General features: G+C 36.9%; 1 protein-coding gene and 1 pseudogene across 2 annotated transcripts in view; one reads left to right on the forward strand and one right to left on the reverse strand.

Moving 5' to 3' along the window:
* The window catches only part of CFAP299 (cilia and flagella associated protein 299), a 628,891-nt gene that overhangs the window by 53,478 nt on the left and 555,905 nt on the right, over positions 1-19,508 (forward strand). The gene's annotated exons all lie outside the window — the stretch shown is intronic.
* On the reverse strand, positions 18,429-18,753 carry LOC133092276 (dynein light chain 1, cytoplasmic-like; annotated as a pseudogene).

Below are 19,508 nucleotides of genomic sequence, written 5' to 3' on the forward strand. Positions count from 1 at the left end.
CATTAGCCTTGTTTATTGTGCTTTGCCTGATGATTTCCCATAACTGGTTCCCCTACCCCAACATTTTTGTCTTTAGGTGGAGATGGTATTTAAGGCAGTGCTTGGGCCATTTCCTGGGTACTCAGTTTTCCTGGGTATCTCCCATATTTATAAAAGGTATACATAGTATTAAGCTTCTGTTTGTTTTCTCCTGTTAATCTGTCTTTTATTATAGGTGATCTCAATTGAGAACCTGGAAAGGTGGAGGGTAAATGATACTTCCTCCCCAACACAACCAAAGACAGTTTAACAGAGTTCCTAGGGCTGTCAGTTTTCTTCTTGTTACTTGACTTTTTAAAAATATTAGACTTGTTTCATGTTGACTGTTTCCACATTTATTTACCTGAACATATTCAATGCTTATTTAATAGAGATTATTTCAGTTATTTTTTAAAAGGAATTATGAAACGGAAAAAAGTTATTAGCCTTTATTTTTTTACTGTATATTTTAATATGATCAATGCATTATGTTTTTCTATGTTTTCTGAAAGACTCTAGATATTTTCTTTATATTGGAATATGGAGTTCTCTAATATGGAGTTTTTCTCAAAAGGTGGAGAATATATAAAGATGAAAAAGTATCTGCTGTTCTTCATCCTCAGGTAAAAAAGTACACAAAAAACCTAAAATGTATGAATTTAGTGGTACTGATGAACCTAGTGGCAGGGCAGGAATAGAGACGCAGAGGTAGAGAGCGGACTTGTAGACACAGGTGGGGAAGGGGAGGGTGGGACGAATTGAGAGAGTAGCATTGACATATATGTGACATATACACTACCATGTGTAAAATAGCTAGCTAGTGGGAAGCTTCCATATAGCACGGGGAGATCAGCTCCGTGCTTTGTGATGACCTAGAGGCATGGGATGGGGAGGGTGGGAGGGAGGCTCAAGAGGGAAGTGATATGGGGATATATGTATACATATAGCTGATTCACTTGGTTGTACAGTAGAAACTAACACAACATTGTAAAACAATTATAATCCAATAAAGATGTAAAGAAAACAAATAAAATGTATGAATTTAGGTTAATATATGTCAGAAATTAGGTTACGTATATGTTAGAATTTTCAGAGATTCAGCATAACATAGTGGGGGATTTCCCAAACTTGCTTGTTCATAAGAATCTGGGTGTGTCACCTTGGTGAGTGTCAAGACAAAAGGCACAACCAAGCCAAAGATCAGGAGGCAGAAGTATTTATTACTTGCAGTAGTAAGGAGAACACCAGGGATATTTCCCAAAGTAATGTCTTCCTGAACAGCAAAATTGGGGAAGTTTTAAACTAAACATCATGCATATTCATGAAGGGGTTTCAGCAGAGGAGAATTCAGCATAGAAGTGGGGCAAAGGTCTTCAGAGGCCAAGCTCTAGCTTGACTGAAGTCAGGAAAGGTCAACATCATCATTCATTCTTAACCTGGGTGAGGACCTTAGTTCCTGCAGAACTCAAATATATGTATCAGATTGTTATGTTATATCCCTGAGGAGGAACTAGGACTCTGTTTTATCACTGATCTGTTGTTTCTTGACTGCTTTTCCTTTGTTCCTGAATTCCCTCACTTCCCTAAGGATCATTAATTACTGAGATCTGTTCAAGGACAAGCACTGTGGCCCGGCTTAGATCACAAAATGGCTCAGGCCCAAAATAGCTTCTCTTATGTCAAGAAAGCCATGCCTGGTTCTCTTTCTCCAGGGACCCCCTATCACATCTGCTTACAGGAGGACTTCTTGCTAATGTAGATTCTTAGGTCCCCCAGGCCTGCAGAATCAGAATCTCCAGGGAGAGGGCCTGGAGTGCTTGTTTAACATACAAAACATTGGGTCGTGGTTAAGAGCAGGTGTTTGGGACTAGAATATCTGAGTTAGAACCTTGATTTCATCATTTTTTAACAGGTTATTCATGGAGAAGGTACTAAAAGTTCTAAGCCTCAGTTTTCTCATACATAAAATGGGGGAAGTGGTAATGCCTACTAAGAGGGTTGCTGTATGGATTAAATGAGATGGTAAATTGTGTCAGGTATTTAGTAGAAGGCCTGGCACTAGGTAAACGTTCAATAAATATTAGCTACTATCATTTGTAGTATAATATTTAGTACATATTCAAATAAATTTTCTCAAAGAAATTATGAAATACACTGATTATTTAAATAAGTTGGTTGCTATTTAATGTGAGAATCAAATGAACCAAAATGCTATTTTCAGCTCTTTGAAGCTAATTCAGTCTTTTGAGCTTTTCCCTAACAAAAAGGCACATTTATGCCACATATATTCTGGCATTTTAAAAAATACAGCATTTTCCTGAAGTAAAATGTTGCAACAGATCTAAAAGGTGGTTTTTGTTGTATTGTCTGTAAGTTACTTTTAAATACTTATGCATAGAAAGTGTGATATATATGCGTAAATTTTTTTTTTTTAAATAAATTTATTTATTTATTGGCCACGTTGGGTCTTCGTTGCTGCGCGCGGGCTTTCTCTAGTTGCGGCGAGCGGGGGCTACTCTTCGTTGTGGTGTGCGGGCTTCTCATTGAGGTGGCTTCTCTTGTTGTGGAGCACAGGCTCTAGGTATGCGGGCTGCAGTAGTTGCGGCACGCGGGCTCAGTAGTTGTGGCTCGAGGGCTCTAGAGCGCAGGCTCAGTAGTTGTGGCGCGTGGGCTTAGCTGCTCTGCGGCATGTGGGATCTTCCCGGACCAAGGCTCAAACCCATGTCCCCTGCATTGGCAGGCGGATTCTTAACCACTGCACCACCAGGAAAGTCCTGTAAATTGTTTTTAAACCACAACTGTTAACATTTGAAATGACCTAATCAGGAATCCACGGGCTAAAGGAAGTTAGTTAGCATTCAAAGAGACAATTATCTGAATCTGCAAGAGAGGGTTTATTAACTAGCATAAGTGATTTTAGACAAAAATTTTCATTGATTAAATGGGAGCTTTCAATTTACGTGGATTGGGTAGATACTATAAAGCACCACCACTTTTGCATGGTTGGGGTAGAAAAATTAGGAGCATCCATCAGCTTGATCCCTTTGGATTGATACAGATATGTTGACTTTCCTTCAGTCCTTTATCCCAGCACTTAAAGGATGGGCCATTGTGTGATTCAGCTAGGCACTCAGATCAGCTCATCCTGCCCACAGAATGCTGTGTTTGTCTCTGAATCTTTAATATGAGGCTCTTCCTGGAGAGCCCAAGGGCAAGTGAGGACTTCATCTCGCTTACAGACCTGGGTTTGTGCCTCCTTGCTATAAATGTTTATACATGTGGCGGAATTCACTGTGAAGCTAACTTTGTTTTTCACATATTCTGGTGGTGAGTTGTAGAAAAGGACACTTGCAGCACTCACCTGCCTTTGATCATTAAAGCTACTAAGCAAGAGATACTCAGAAAAAAAAATGTGACCAATTTTGAGTGACCACTGTTAAAAGATAAACTGAGACATATTAAAGATTTTAAAAGTGTTTTTGAGCAAAAATTGATTTGAATTGGGCAGTGCCAAACCAGAAGTGGTTAGGAGCACTCCTTGGACAGGAGCCAGGGGAAAGACTTACCTAGAGAGGATGAAGAAGCACTCCTTGGACAGGAGCCAGGGGAAAGACTTACCTAGAGAGGATGAAGAAGCAAAGAAAGGAAATTATTGATTGGCTATAGCTTAAAGCCCTGCTGACTGTTTGTGATTGGTTGTGCTTAGCATTTTGATTTCAAAACCATGAGGCATTTACAGGCTGAGATTTTGGCTTGCTTACATAGGCCACCCAGACATTAGTACCACCGCAGTCTGATGGCTTCTTTGTTTACTTAATTTAACACCACGTAAGTTTACTTCAATTCACGCATACCTCCTAGTTTCATTGCAAGTTTTAAAGGTTGAAGGTCAAAATCTTAGGGATTTTAGTATTCGTTTTTCAATCCTTGGTATCATATATTCACTCAAAAGAGGCAATTCTGCATATCTCTTCCAGGTTCATTGGTAGCTTGAAATAGAACGTAGCAGGAATGTTCACAAGTTGGTAAACTCCACAAACTTCCCCAACCATCTCCCCCACCCCCACCCCAGAGCTGTTTGCTAAATATTTACCTAGGCTTTCATGGTCTGGTGTCCATTCTGACAGGTCTGTACTCATGATTCACTGGATTTAAAAAAGATTCAGAATAGTACCTTTGCATAGAAGATAAAGGGCAGCAAATACTTAAAAAGCTCATAAATTTCTTGCTTTCTTTCTGGACCACATTGCATTGCTGGGAGACGATGTGGAATACAGCCAGCTAGAAGCACAGAATTGGTCTGGACCTTTGGCAGAAGAGGTTGGTTTTAGACGAAATTCAGAGGTAAAACCCAGATAAAATCAAGACAGGTGATGGAGCTGAATAAAGAAACTAAGGTTCTTGTATTAATTTCCACAAGCATCTCTTAATTTTCTGTTGGTAATAAAGATTGGTAGCGTATTTATTGTTCTTTATGTAAATGTTCTTCAGTTAAAATTTTTATTTTGAGATATTTGTAGATTTATTTGCAGTTGTATGAAATAATACAGAGATCCCATGTACCCTTTACGCATTCTCCCTCAATGGCAACATTCTACAAAACTGTAACACACCATAGCCTTGACATTGACACTGATGTAGTCAAGATACAGAACATTTCCATCACTACAAGGATCCCTCCTGATGCCCTTTTATAGCCATGGCCACTCCCACTCACTACCACTCCTTCCTTATAACCCTTGACAACCACAAATGTGTTCTTCATTTCTATAATTTTGTCATTTCAAGAATGTTTTGTAACTAGAGTAATACAATATGTAACCTTGGGATTGGCTTTTTTTCACTCAGCGTAATTCTCTGAAGCTTCATTGAGGTCATTGTGTGTATCAAAAGTTCATTCCTTTTTATTGCTTGGTGGTTATTCATGGTATGGATGTACCACAGTTTGTTTAATCATTTACCCATTGATGGATATCTGGGTTGTTTTGGCTGTTATGAGTAAGGCTGTTATAAACATGGGTGTACAGGTTTTTTGGTGAATGTAATTTTTTATTTCTCTGGGATATATGCCCAGCAGTGCAATTGCTGGGTTATATGGTAGTCACATTTAAGTTTTTAAAGAATGTGCCACACTTTTTAGAGTATCTGTATCATTTTTACGTTCCCAACAGCAAAGTATGAGAGATCCAGAGTTTCTGTATCCTTGCCAGCATGTGGGTGTGTTACTTGTTTTTATTTCAGCCATTCTTGCAGGTGTATCTCATTGTGGTTTTAAGGCATTGTTACTGGCTAATGATGCTGGACATATTTTTTTGTAGTTATTTGCCATCTGTATATCTTCTTTGTTGACATGTCTCTTCATGTCTTTTTCCCATTTTCTAATTGGATTTTTTTTTTAACTGTTGAGTTTTGAGAGTTCTTTAGATATTTTAGGCTAGTCCTTTGGTAAATATGTGGTTTGTAAATGTTTTCTCCTGGACTATAGCTTGTCTTTTTACATTTATCATATGATCTCTTGCAGAACAAAAGATTTTAATTTTGATAAGTTCCAATTTATCATTTTTTCTTTTTGGTGTTGACTAAGAGCACTTTGCTTAGTCCTAGATCTTCAGGATTTTTTTTTCCTTCCAAAAGTTTTATAGTTTTATATTTTACATTTAATCTGTGGTCTATTTTGAGCTAATTTTTGTATAAAGAATGAGACTTAGGTGAGTTTTATTTTTTGGTTTATGGATGTTTAATTGTCCAGCGTTGTTTATGGAAAAGGTGAATTTTTTACATTGAAGTGCTTTTGAACTTCTGTCAAAAATCAATTGGTTATATTTGTGTGGGCCCATTCTGGCTTCTCTGTGCTGTTTCAATTTCATTGATTTCTGCTCTCTACTTTTTTTCATCCTTCTGCTTGCTCAGGGTTTATTTTGTTCTTCTTTTTCAAGGTTCTTGAGGTGGGAGCTTAAATTATTGATTTGAGAATTTTCCCCATTTCTACTACATTAAGTTCACGCTATAAATTTTTTCTCTCAGCACTATTAGCAGTCTCCCACAAATTGATGATGTATTTTCATTTTCATCCTGTTCAATGTATTTTTAATTTCTCTTGAACCTTTCTTTTTTTATCCATTTACTATTTAGAAGTGTGTTGTTTAATTCCTAAGTGTAGGTAGATTTTCCCATTATCTTTCTTGTTGATTTCTAGCTTAATCTCTTTTTGGAGAACACACTGCATGTGATTTGAATTCTTTTAAATTGTTAAGACTTGTTTTATGGCCCAGAATATAGTCTATCTTGGAGTATATTTCTTGGGCAGTTGAAAAGAAGGTGTATTATGCTGTTGTTGGGTGAACTGTTCTATAAATGTTGAGATTCTGTTGGTTGATAATGTTGTCAAGTTCTATGTCCTTGCTGATTTTCTGTTTGGTGATTGTTTTATCAATTGTTGAGAGAGGAGTGTTGAAGTCTACAAGTATACTTTGAAATTTACTTCTTTTTCTTTTCAGTTCTAGCAGTTTGGGATTCACATAATTTGCAGCTCTGTTATTTGGTTCATACTCATTTAGGATTGTTATGTCTTCATGGTCGATTTACCCTTTTATAACTAGATAATGTGTCTCTCTGTTTCTGGTAATTTTCTTTGCTCTAAAGTCTATTTTATGTGATATTAATAGAGCCACTCCTATTTGCCTTTGATTAATGTTTACATGATACATCTTTTTTAATCCTTTTACTTCCAGCTGACCTATATGGTTACATTTAAAGTGAGTTTCTTTAGACAACGTATAGTTAGTCCATGGTGTTTAATTCACTCTGCCAATCTTTGTCTTTTAATAAGTATATTAGGCCATTTCATATAATGTATGTATTGATATGTTAGGGTTTAAGTCTGCCATTTTATTTTTTGTTTCTTGTTTTCTTTTGCCTATATTCCTATGTATTTCTTAAACCTGTTTTAGAACTTGATTTTGATTTATCTGTATTGTTGTGTGTGTGTGTGTGTGTGTTACTTTTTGCTTATAACAAAGTGAATCAGTTATACATATACATATATCCCCATATCTCTTCCCTCTTGCGTCTCCCTCCCACCCTCAACATCCCACCCTTGTAGCTGGTCACAAAGCACAGAGCTGATCTCCCTGTGCTATGCGACTACTTCCCGCTAGCTATTTTACATTTGGTAGTGTATATATGTCCATATATACACTACCACTCTCACATTTTGTCCCAGCTTACCCTTCCCCCTCCCTGTGTCCCCAAGTCCATTCTCTAGTAGGTCTGCGTCTTTATTCCTGTCTTGCCCCTAGGTTCTTCATGACCTTTTTTTTTTTTTTTTTAGATTCCATATATATGTGTCAGCATACGGTATTTGTTTATCTCTTTCTGACTTACTTCACTCTGTATGACAGGCCCTAGGTCCATCCACCTCACTACAAATAACTCAATTTTGTTTCTTTTTATGGCTGAGTAATATTCCATTGTATATATGTGCCACATCTTCTTTATCCATTCATCTGTCGATGGACACTTAGGTTTCTTCCATGTCCTGGCTATTGTAAATAGAGCTGCAATGAACATTGTGGTACATGAGTCTTTTTGAATTATGGTTTTCTCAGGGTATATGCCCAGTAGTGGGATGGCTGGGTCATATGGTAGTTCTATTTTTAGTTTCTTAAGGACCCTCCATACTGTTCTCCATAGTGGCTGTATCAATTTACATTCCCACCAACAGTGCAAGAAAGTTCCCTTTTCTCCACACCCTCTCCAGCATTTATTGTTTGTAGATTTTTTGATGATGGCCATTCTGACCAGTGTGAGATGATATCTCATTGTAGTTTTGATTTGCATTTCTCTAATGATTAATGATGTTGAGCCTCCTTTCATGTGTTTGTTGGCAATCTGTATATCTTCTTTGGAGAAATGTCTATTTAGGTCTTCTGCCCATTTTTGGATTGGGTTGTTTGTTTTTTTGTTATTGAGCTGCGTGAGCTGCTTGTAAATTTTGGAAATTAATCCTTTGTCAGTTGCTTCATTTGCAAGTATTTCCTCCCATTCTGAGGGTTGTCTTTTGGTCTTGTTTATGGTTTCCTTTGCTGTGCAAAAGCTTTTAAGTTTCATTAGGTCCCATTTGTTTATTTGTGTTTTTATTTCCATTTCTCTAGGACCTGGGTCAAAAAGGATCTTGCTGTGACTTATGTCATACAGTGTTCTGCCTATGTTTTCCTCTAAGAGTTTGATAGTGTCTGGCCTTACACTTAGGTCTTTAATCCATTTTGAGTTTATTTTTGTGTATGGTGTTAGGGAGTGTTCTAATTTCATACTTTTACATGTACCTGTCCAATTTTCCCAGCACCACTTATTGAAGAGGCTGTCTTTTCTCCATCGTATACTCTTGGCTCCTTTATCAAAGATAAGGTGACCATATGTGTATGGGTTTATCTCTGGGCTTTCTATCCTGTTCCACTGATCTATATTTCTGTTTTTGTGCCAGTACGATACTGTCTTGATTACTGTAGCTTTGTAGTATAGTTTGAAGTCCAGGAGCCTGATTCCTCCACCTCCATTTTTCTTTCTCAAGATTGCTTTGGCTGCTTGGGGTCTTTTGTGTTTCCATACAAATTGTGAAACTTTTTGTTCTAGTTCTGTGAAAAATGCCAGTGGTGGTTTGATAGGGATTGCACTGAATCTGTAGATTGCTTTGGGTAGTATAGTCATTTTCACAGTGTTGATTCTTCCAGTCTAAGAACATGGTATATCTCTCCATCTATTTGTATCATCTTTAAGTTCTTTCATCTGTGTCTTATAATTTTCTACATACAGGTCTTTTGTCTCCTTAGGTAGGTTTATTCCTAGGTATTTTATTCTTTTTGTTGCAATGGTAAATGTGAGTGTTTTCTTAATTTCACTTTCAGATTTTTCATCATTAGTGTATAGGAATGCAAGAGATTTCTGTGCATTAATTTTGTATCCTGCTACTTTACCAAATTCATTGATTAGCTCTAGTAGTTTTCTGGTAGCATCTTTAGGATTCTCTATGTATAGTATCATGTCATCTTCCAACAGTGACAGCTTTACTTCCTCTTTTCTGATTTGGATTCCTTTAATTTCTTTTTCTTCTCTGATTGCTGTGGCTAAAACTTCCAAAACTATGTTGAATAATAGTGATGAGGGTGGGCAACCTTGTCTTGTTCCTGATCTTAGTGGAAATGGTTTCAGTTTTTCACCATTGAGGATGATGTTGGCTGTGGGTTTGTCATATATGGCCTTTATTATGTTGAGGTAAGTTCCCTCTATGCCTACTTTCTAGAGTATTTTTTATCATAAATGGATGTTGGATTTTGTCGAAAGCTTTCTCTGCATCTATTGAGATGATCATATGGTTTTTCTCCTTCAGTTTGTTAATATGGTGTATCAAATTGATTGATTTGCATATATTAAAGAATCCTTGCATTCCTAGGGTAAACCCCACTTGATCATGGTGTATGATCCTTTTAATGTGCTGTTGGATTCTGTTTGCTAGTATTCTGTTGAGGATTTTTGCATCTATGTTCATCAGTGATATTGGTCTGTAGTTTTCTTTTTTTGTGACATCTTTGTCTGGTTTTGGTATCAGGGTGATGGTGGCCTCGTAGAATGAGTTTGGGAGTGTTCCCTCCTCTGCAATTTTTTGGAGGAGTTTGAGAAGGATAGGTGTTAGCTTTTCGCTGAATGTTTGGTAGAATTCACCTGTGAAGCCATCTGGTCCTGGTCTTTTGTTTGTTGGAAGATTTCTAATCACATTCTCAATTTCAGTGCTTGTGATTGGTCTCTTCATATTTTCTATTTCTTCCTGGTTCAGTCTCGGAAGGTTGTGCATTTCTAAGAATTTGTCCATTTCTTCCAGGTTGTCCATTTTATTGGCATATAGTTGCTTGAAGTAATCTCTCATGATCCTTTGTATTTCTGCTGTGTCAGTTCTTACTTCCCCTTTTTCATTTCTAATTCTATTGATTTGAGTCTTCTCCCTTTTTTCTTGATGAGTCTGGCTAATGGTTTATCAATTTTGTTTATCTTCTCAAAGAACCAGCTTTTAGTTTTATTGATCTTTGCTATCATTTCCTTCATTTCTCTGTCATTAATTTCTGATCTGATCTTTAAGATTTCTTTCCTTCTGCTAACTTTGGGGTTTTTTTTTTCTTCTTTCTCTAATTGCTTTAGCTGTAAGGTTAGGTTGTTTATTTGAGATGTTTCTTGTTTCTTAAGGTAGGATTGTATTGCTATAAACTTCCCTCTTAGAACTGCTTTTGCTGCATCCCATAGGTTTTGGGTCATCATGTTTTCATTGTCATTTGTTTCTAGATATTTTTTGATTTCCTCTTTGATTTCTTCAGTGATCTCTTGGTTATTAAGTAGTGTATTGTTTAGCCTCCATGTGTTTGTATTTTTTACAGATTTTTTCCTGTAATTGATATCTAGTCTCATAGCATTGTGGTCAGAAAAGATACTTGTTATGATTTCAATTTTCTTAAATTTACCAAAGCTTGACTTGTGACCCAAGATATGATCTATCCTGGAGAATGTTCCATGAGCACTTGAGAAGAAAGTTTATCCTGTTGATTTTAGATGGAATGTCCTATAAATATCAATTAAATCCATCTTGTTTAATGTATCACTTAAAACTTGTGTTTCCTCATTTATTTTCATTTTGGATGATCTGTCCATTGGTGAAAGTGTGGTGTTAAAGTCCCCTACTCTGATTGTGTTACTGTCGATTTCCCCTTTTATGGCTGTTAGTATGTGCCTTATGTATTGAGGTGCTCCTATGTTGGATGCATAAATATTTACAATTGTTATACCTTCTTCTTGGATTGATCCCTTGATCATTATGTAGTGTCCTTCTTTGTCTCTTGTAATGGTCTTTATTTTAAAGTCTATTTTGTCTGATATGAGAATTGCTACTGCAGCTTTCTTTTGATTTCCATTTGCATGGAATATCTTTTTCCATCCCCTCACTTTCAGTCTGTATGTGTCTCTAGGTCTGAAGTGGGTCTCTTGTAGACAGCATATATATGGGTCTTGTTTTTGTATCCATTCAGCCAGTCTGTGTCTTTTGGTGGGAGCATTTAATCCATTTACATTTAAGGTAATTATTGATATGTATGTTCCTATTACCATTTTCTTAATTGTTTTGGGTTTGTTATAGCAAGTCTTTTCTTTCTCTTGTATTTCCTGCCTTGAGAAGTTCCTTTAGCATTTGTTGTAAAGCTGGTTTGGTGGTGCTGAATTCTCTTAGCTCTGGCTTGTCTGCAAAGGTTTTAATTTCTCTGTCAAATCTGAGTGAGATCCTTGCTGGGTAGAGTAATCTTGGTTGTAGGTTTTTCTCCTTCATCACTTTAAGTATATCCTGCCACTCCCTTCTGGCTTGCAGAGTTTCTGCTGAAAGATCATCTGTTAACCTTATGGGGATTCCCTTGTGTGTTATTTGTTGTTTTTCCCTTACTGCTTTTAATATTTTTTCTTTGTATTTAATTTTTGATAGTTTGATTAATATGTGTCTTGGCGTGTTTCTCCTTGGATTTATCCTGTATGGCACTCTCTGTGCTTCCTGGACTTGATTAACTATTTCCTTTCCCATATTAGGGAAGTTTTCAACTATAATCTCTTCAAATATTTTCTCAGTCCCTTTCTTTTTCTCTTCTTCTTTTGGGACCCCTATAATTCGAATGTTGGTGCATTTAATATTGTCACAGCAGTCTCTGAGACTGTCATCAATTCTTTTCATTCATATTTGTTTATTCTGCTCTGCAGTAGTTATTTCCACTATTTTATCTTCCAGGTCACTTATCCGTTCTTCTGCCTCAGTTATTCTGCTATTGATCCCTTCTAGAGAATTTTAAATTTCATTTATTGTGTTGTTCATGATTGTTTGTTTGCTCTTTAGTTCTTCTAGATCCTTGTTAAACGTTTCTTGTATTTTCTCCATTCTATTTCCAAGATTTTAGATCATCTTTACTATCATTATTCTGAATTCTTTTTCAGGTAGACTCTCTATTTCCTCTTCATTTGTTAGGTCTGGTGGGTTTTTACCTTGCTCCTTCATCTGCTGTTTGTTTCTTTGTCTTCTCATTTTGCTTAACTTACTCTGTTTGGGGTCTCCTTTTCACAGGCTGCAGGTTCATAGTTCCCGTTGTTTTTGGTGTCTGCCCCTAGTGGCTAAGGTTGGTTCAGTGGGTTGTGTATGCTTCCTGGTGGAGGGGACTGGTACCTGTGTTCTGGTGGATGAGGCTGGATCTTGTCTTTCTGGTGGGCAGGTCCACATCTGATGGTGTGTTTTGGGGTGTCTGTGACCTTATTATGAGTTTAGGGAGCCTCTCTGCTAATGGGTGGGGTTGTGTTCCTGTCTTGCCTGTTGTTTGGCATAGGGTGTCCAGCATCTTTATTGTTTTTGAGTGTGTCTTTTTGCATAGCTTTTTGGTGGTTGCTCTAGATTAATTATATTGATATATACGTAATTTATCACAATCTGCTGCTATTATCGTTTTTCTCATTTGAGTTAAATATAGAAGCCTTACCTACCATTTAATCCTTTTATTTTCCTTTGTTTATAACATAATTGTTTTAAACCTCTCCTCTGCATGCATTTAATCAATCAGACAGTGTTACAATTTTTACTTCAACATCAGTTACCTAATAGTTCATTTACCTCTTCCTTGTTTCATTCTAGCTTAACTACCACTCATCTGCCCCACTTATTACTTATAAAATATAAATCAGAGATAAAGTGCTGTAGATGGGGGTAATATCAGTGCCACTCTGCTGAGCACAGGAACTACAAAATAGTCTCCATCTTCATTCAGGTGTAAGGTATGGGAGTAGGGTCAAGTTCATTGGCCAGTAGGGCAATATTTTAGTTCTTGTCATTTTTGTTTTCATTAAGTTTCTTTCTCATTTTGTTTCAGTTATTAATGGTAAGAAATTTGGAATGCTTATTGAAAGAAGTGCAAAATGTGTTCCAAAACCAAATATAACATTTAAAAAATTAGTTTTTGTTTCTCAATATCTGTATCCTTGCTTCAGGGTTCCTGCTAATACACACAGTGTCTGTGAAAAGTAGAGGAAAATACTCCCACTGGGGGAAGAATTGTAAAAAGGTGCCATTTTTAAGGCTGCTCTAGCCCCACAATATGTGGGCTGAATTTTCTACCCTCACCCTCTTAGCAGGGTCCCTCTCTGCTGGGCTCAACCTGCCTCACTGTTACCTGTGACCCTGCCTTACCTCTCTGAATTTCTCTCATGTTTTGATCTAAGGAAATTTTCTAAGAAATCTGCTCAGATATATTATTTTTCTTTTATTCTGTTATCTTGGTTTCTTTCAAGAGGAATAAAATGTAAATTAAATGTAGATTTATTTCTATTCAAAATTCAGTATTAATAAAAACAATTGTAGCTCTTACCATACCCGTCGTAAGTAATTTCCAGCAACAGGTAACAGGTGTTTTGAGGAAAAGGGGACTTCATGGTCAAAATAAGTTGAGAAAATGGTACATAATCTATCCCATTTTTGTATATTTATATAGTAACAACTCTCAAAAGTTATGTAGTAAAGAACTTCTTGCTTAACTTTGTTTAATCTAGCATTTAACTATATAATTCTACATAATTAAATAATCCAAATTTATTTAACTACATAATTCCTCTCCAATATATTTCATTTTATTTTACTTTGCATATCACCAATTAATAAGTTATAGTCTATTAATGCCTATTAAAACCAATTTTAGCTTGGGAAATATAAGTTAAAAATAATTTATTTGGTTTATACAATATGTGGGATGTTATACTATGCACTGATATAATTAATCTTTCTTGGCTTTTTAAAGTTAATAACAAATCTGTAACTTTACTGTCATCTCCTCTATAGAAAGTTCTCTTAGTCTGCATCTAATGGACCTTTTCAGGTTCCAATGAATGGCATGAGCAGTCCTCAAATTGGGTATGGTATTTTGTGTAAGATGTGCACATTTCTGTAGAAAGGCTCATTGTTTTAAAATTCAGTCTTCAAAGAGTTTGTGACCCTTGTAAGATTAAGACCTACTCTTCTATAGGAGGTGGTTGCCACCATTTGTGTAGTTTTTCCTTTCCCAATTCAAGGTACTGCATTAAACAGCAATTTAGGTATCTAAACAAGATATAAAGATACATTATAATATGTGGGTGAAGGCATTTAGGACATTTTGTTTTTATTTCAACTACCTATAATGATTATAACTTGTATAAAAGGGCAAGGGAAGTCACACTCTTTATGTTTTTATATTAAATAGCAGATTCAAATTTTATTTTTCATTGTTGCTTTAGTTTCCTGATGTGTTTTTTTTGTCTGTTTATATTTATTCACAGATGGTTATTAAATAGCGACTAGTTGCCATATATTAGATATTATGAAATAAAAATAAGAATCATCAGGTGATTTTAAAGGATAAGTCTTCATTTGAACTTTACATTTCTTGGACAATAATTAGTAAGGTTAATATGCTAGAGAGCAGGCCATTGCAGGTGTTTCCCCCCTCCTCCCCCAAAAACAACAGAAATTGAAGGGATGCATTTTTAGCAGTTTGTTGAACAGCCAAACTTACTCCTGTTTTGTTACTTCAGACACCTGTTCTGATGCTATTCCTTGGCTCTGTATCACAGAACTTCCCATTAATGACTGTCCTTTTATTTCTAGTTTGATTCTTAATTCCATAAAATTTCTATTTTCATTCTTCCACTATTCCTATCCATCCAACATCTTTTTATAAAAAGTCTATTTTGTATTGAAAACAGGAAGGGACCATTTTTTATCTGTATTCTATAAAGTGATGTGGGCAGGATTTAGGTCCCAGCGTGTAATTTTAATAATTTAAGTGATCCGCCTGGGAATGGGGAATGGCTGAGGGTGCAAAATGTGAAACCTTGACCTTAATAGCATCATGTTTGAAAAAGCTGAATTAATTACTCTAAGAAAATAATGTACAAATGTAGTAACATATGAAGAAAATGTTTCCTTGGGAGAAAAATGAATTAATTATGGTAAAAAATTTTCAGCAGAAACAACACTGCATTCTTTTGAATTGAAATCATAAATAGAGGTAAACTAATATTTCCGGAATTACTGACACTCCATATACAACGTGTATATTTTTCTTGGCCTTAAAATTTTTTTTCCACTAAATCAGATTCATTGCATTTGGCAAGATTTTCAGAAAGAGCATGAGGTTATTTGGGGGATGAGTATTTGACATGTTCACACAATGTACAGTTCAGGGTTCAAAGTTGAAATCACAACACTGTTTTTCTTGACAAGAATTCTCTCTGGCAAATTGCCTAGGAAAATTCTGGTAGGTTTCCTTGCATCCCACCCAATATTCAACTAATATTATAAAATCAGTCATCAGCTGGGACTAACTAATTGCTCTAGAGTTATTTATCTGAATAAGATGACTCTCCATTAGACTTGTTGAAACAATAGGACACATTTAATTGAAAGACTCAAATATTCTTTTGCCTAAAAATTGGTGAGAAAATATACGTTGAATTTGTATCTTTGATAATATGATAATTATATTATTGGTAAGTTATAGAAATATCTATATATCTCAGGATAAAATCTAAGTAGGAACTTCTTAGAAATGTTTCTGCTCTGACTTCATTTAATGACATGTTACTGTTGAACTCTTACTATGCCATCAACATTTTCACTTGTTAATTTCTTTTGGTGGCTATAGTGCTGAAATTTTATGTCATTTTGAACTATAGACTCTGCCTCATGGAAAATATTATAGTGGTATTCAGAGAGTATAGACTCAGATTAGCTATTATAGTGTGAGTCTAAAATTTGATTTTAAGAGTGTGAGCATGTTGCTGAATCCAAGTTTGTGCGACTGATGCACAGTAAGGCCAAACAAACTGAAATGCCAGAATTTGGAGCTGAGAAAGGTTTATTGTGAGGGCCAAGCAAGGAGAACAGGCAACTCATGCTAAAAAAGCCCGAACTCCATGATGGTTTTCAGGAAAGAGGTTTTAAAGGCAGAATTTGGGGTGCGGACTGTAGGGTGTGTGATTTTCTTCTGATTGGTTGGCAGTGAGGTAACAGGGCGGTGCTCCAGGGATCTTGTGCTCAGCCTGAAGTTACCATCCTCCATCTGGGTGGAGTCCTTACTTCCTGCAGAAGAACTCAAAGATAGTTAGGTACATCCCTTGAGGAGGAGCTAGGACCTTATTGCTGCACTATTGTTTGACTGCTTTTCCTTTGTTTCTGCATTCCTTCACTTCCCTGCTTAGTAACTGTTTGAATCTGACCTTTGAAACTCAGGAAAGGTTTAGGAGGCTGAAGTCTTTTCCCTACAAATGAAAGTGGGGACATGAAAAGGCTTTTGTACCTGGGAGGGCCCCACAGGGTCCTGCTTGATTTCAAGCAGGCTGTGAAATGTTGAACAACTAATGTAATTCTAGTGGAGTTCTTCAGTGTCTTCCAATAGAATTAAATATTGCTTTTTGAAAGAAGTTGATTTGGGATTAAGAGCTGTAATTTGTAATGTGTCATTGCAAAACATTATGTAAAATGGCCATGTTTGTAAACATGCAAGGTTTAGGTAAAATAAGTAATTTGGATGCTAAAGCAAAAATTAGGGATGCAAATTTTTGTTTTATTTCCAAGTTTTCCTTCCTGTATACTCTCAACTCTCTCTGCATTTTGTAGTTAAATTGGTGCTATGTAGAACCTGAAGCTTTATAGCAAAGTTCTACTTTTTTCTATCTAACAATGTTTACAAGCATTTCACCATCATAAAACATTTTTCATTTTATTTTTTATTTTTATGTTTATATTCACAACAGAGATTCATTCATTTATTAATATGCATTTATTGAACATGAATTATGTACCAGACAATGTTCTAGTCCCTCAGAATTTACTAATGACTAAGACAGGATAAAACTTCCTACCATAATGATGTTTACATTATAGCAGGAGAGAAGACAATAAACAAACAAATCCAATGGCTAATTCTTAGTTCTCATCTTAGTTGACTTACAGCAGCATTCAACACAGCTGATCTTTTTCAATACTTTGCAACACTTTCTTTACTTAGTTTTGGGATTTCCCCAGGTTTTCTTCTCTGTCTGTTCATTCTCTATTTCCTTTGCTGGTTCCTCCTTATCTTCTTGATTTCTTAATATTGACATGCTCCAGGGCTGTCCTTGAACTTCTTCTCCTTGTCTTCTTTGCATCCTTGATGATTGTATTTATGAGCATGGCTTTAAATACACTCTCTACTCTGACAACTGCCTACTCATTAGTCTCCAACTTAGACCTCTCCCTTGATCTCCAGGTTCAGTATGGAATTGTTCACTCCATATATCTTCTTTAATATCTGATACACATAAAGTCCTGACTGTACCTTCTGGATTGGCTTGTCCTGCAGGCTTTTCCATTTTAGTAAATGGTAACCCCAGCCAAAAATCTAAGAGCTATCGCTCACTTCTCTTTCTCTTCTAACACATCTCTAGTCCATTGTCTTTTTGATCTCATTACCCCTCATTTTCCCAACTCCAGCCATTCTAGCCTCCGTGCTGTTCCTCCAGTACACCGTATATGGTTCAGCCCGAGGGACTTCTGCTGGAAATCTCATCTCCCAGATTTACTCATTGCACACTCCCTCACGTCCTTCAGGTTTGTTCCCAAACTCACTTCTGTGAAACCTTCCCTGACCTATCTATTGAAAAATTATACACCCCTTATTTATGTTCCTTACTAAGTTTTTCTTTATTGCATTTATTCCTGTCTAACATACTATGTATTTTACTTCCTTTGTACTTTTGCTAGCTCCTCTCCTGCTAGAATGTGAGCTCCATGGGCAGGAAATTTCATGTTTTGCTCTGTACCTGGAATGGTATCTGGCATGCGGTAAGTCCTCAGTGGAATGTGGGGCTCCAGAGCAGAGGAACCACATCTCTGCAGGGTTTCCCTCCCTCCTTCTTCCCTCACCATTTCCCCTCCTTCCCTTCTTCCTTCCCTCTTTCTCTCCCTTCCTTCCTCCCTTGCCCGGCCCCCTTCCTCTTCCTCCTCTTTCTTCATTGTTCTTAATAGGCTTGGAGAAGCTGCTGAGTTAAAGCCAGTTTTCTATTTCTGGCTCTCTGTTTGGATTGGCAGTCACTTGGTTATGTGGGAAATCCATGCCTAGTCTTCCTGAGGTGTGGGCTGCCTGGACATCATAGAAGCCTCTTCATCTTCAGGGTCATGGCCTGTTTTTTTTGTAGTTTTGTTTTGCTAATTGCTTTATAACCACAACAAACTAGTACAGAGTATGCCCTGTACAAAGCAACACAATAAAGATCGAGGTGTTCCCTTGGGCAAGGCTGAAGATTTCAGTCTGTGGTATTTGGAATTTAGGCTACAGTCCTTGTTTTTGGATGGATCACTGGGTGTGTGACACAGTCCATGCTTTTAACCAGATTTGAACAGGAGAATGGCCACTTGGCCCAGGTAGAAGTAGATGAAGTGTTTGGTTTCATGTGTCACATAAGTACCGAAGTTCCTCCCCACAATGCAGTGCCAGATGGGGTTCTACTTCTTGTCAAACTCCTTCTTGATATGGGCAACAGTGTCCTTCTCTGTATTTCTCCAATGCCTGAGTAGCACACTCCACCGAATCCTGTTGCATCTCCTCCACCATATCGGCATTTTTGATCTCGGCCTTTCGGTCACACATGGTTACCAAAGAGCAGCGGCTGGCTGACTGCAACGGTCTCCTGGGGGAGAGGCTGGCGAGGCTCAGACCCTTAGAGAGGAGCGGTCCCTACTGAAGTCGTGGCACATCTATCAGGGTCACAGCCTATTAACCCTATACTTTGAATTCTGCGGTGGCGTGGCTCAGACCCTTAGAGAGGAGCGGTCCCTACTGAAGCCGTGGCGCATCTATCAGGGTCACAGCCTATTAACCCTATAATTTGAATTCTGCTCCTGGCAGCTCAGCAGTCATTGAATGCCATTGATATGTGGCTGCAAAAGTTCTGTTTGGGGAGTGGCTTGTTCTTCTAGTGAGTGTCCGAGCTGCTGCCCACCATCGTGGCTCTGGATAACCCTCCTTTAGTACCTCCTATGATACTGTGCTACATTCACAGACTCATTTATTGTTCTCCATGACAGTAAATTGTAAGCTCTATGAGAATAGGAACATTTTTTGAATAGCAAGATCTAGGACACTGCCTTGGTCATGAAAATAAATATTTGTTGAATAAAGGAAGGAATGTCTAAATTTCACTTATAGATAGAAAAATCTAAAAACAAATAAAGATGGAAACTATTTTATGATGATAAAATATTGGTAATAAGCACATAGTTTTTTCTTTCATTTGTTTTATCTATGCTATTTCTAAAAAAAGTCTTTGTTGTTTTTTGGCACAATGTTTCCAGTTCTTATACAGTGTACACCCTATTTTTTTTATATACTTTCATTCATGTTAACGGGAATCTGGAGCTG

The sequence above is a fragment of the Eubalaena glacialis genome, chromosome 5, assembly GCF_028564815.1.
Source record: "Eubalaena glacialis isolate mEubGla1 chromosome 5, mEubGla1.1.hap2.+ XY, whole genome shotgun sequence".
Taxonomy (NCBI): Eukaryota; Metazoa; Chordata; class Mammalia; order Artiodactyla; family Balaenidae; genus Eubalaena; species Eubalaena glacialis.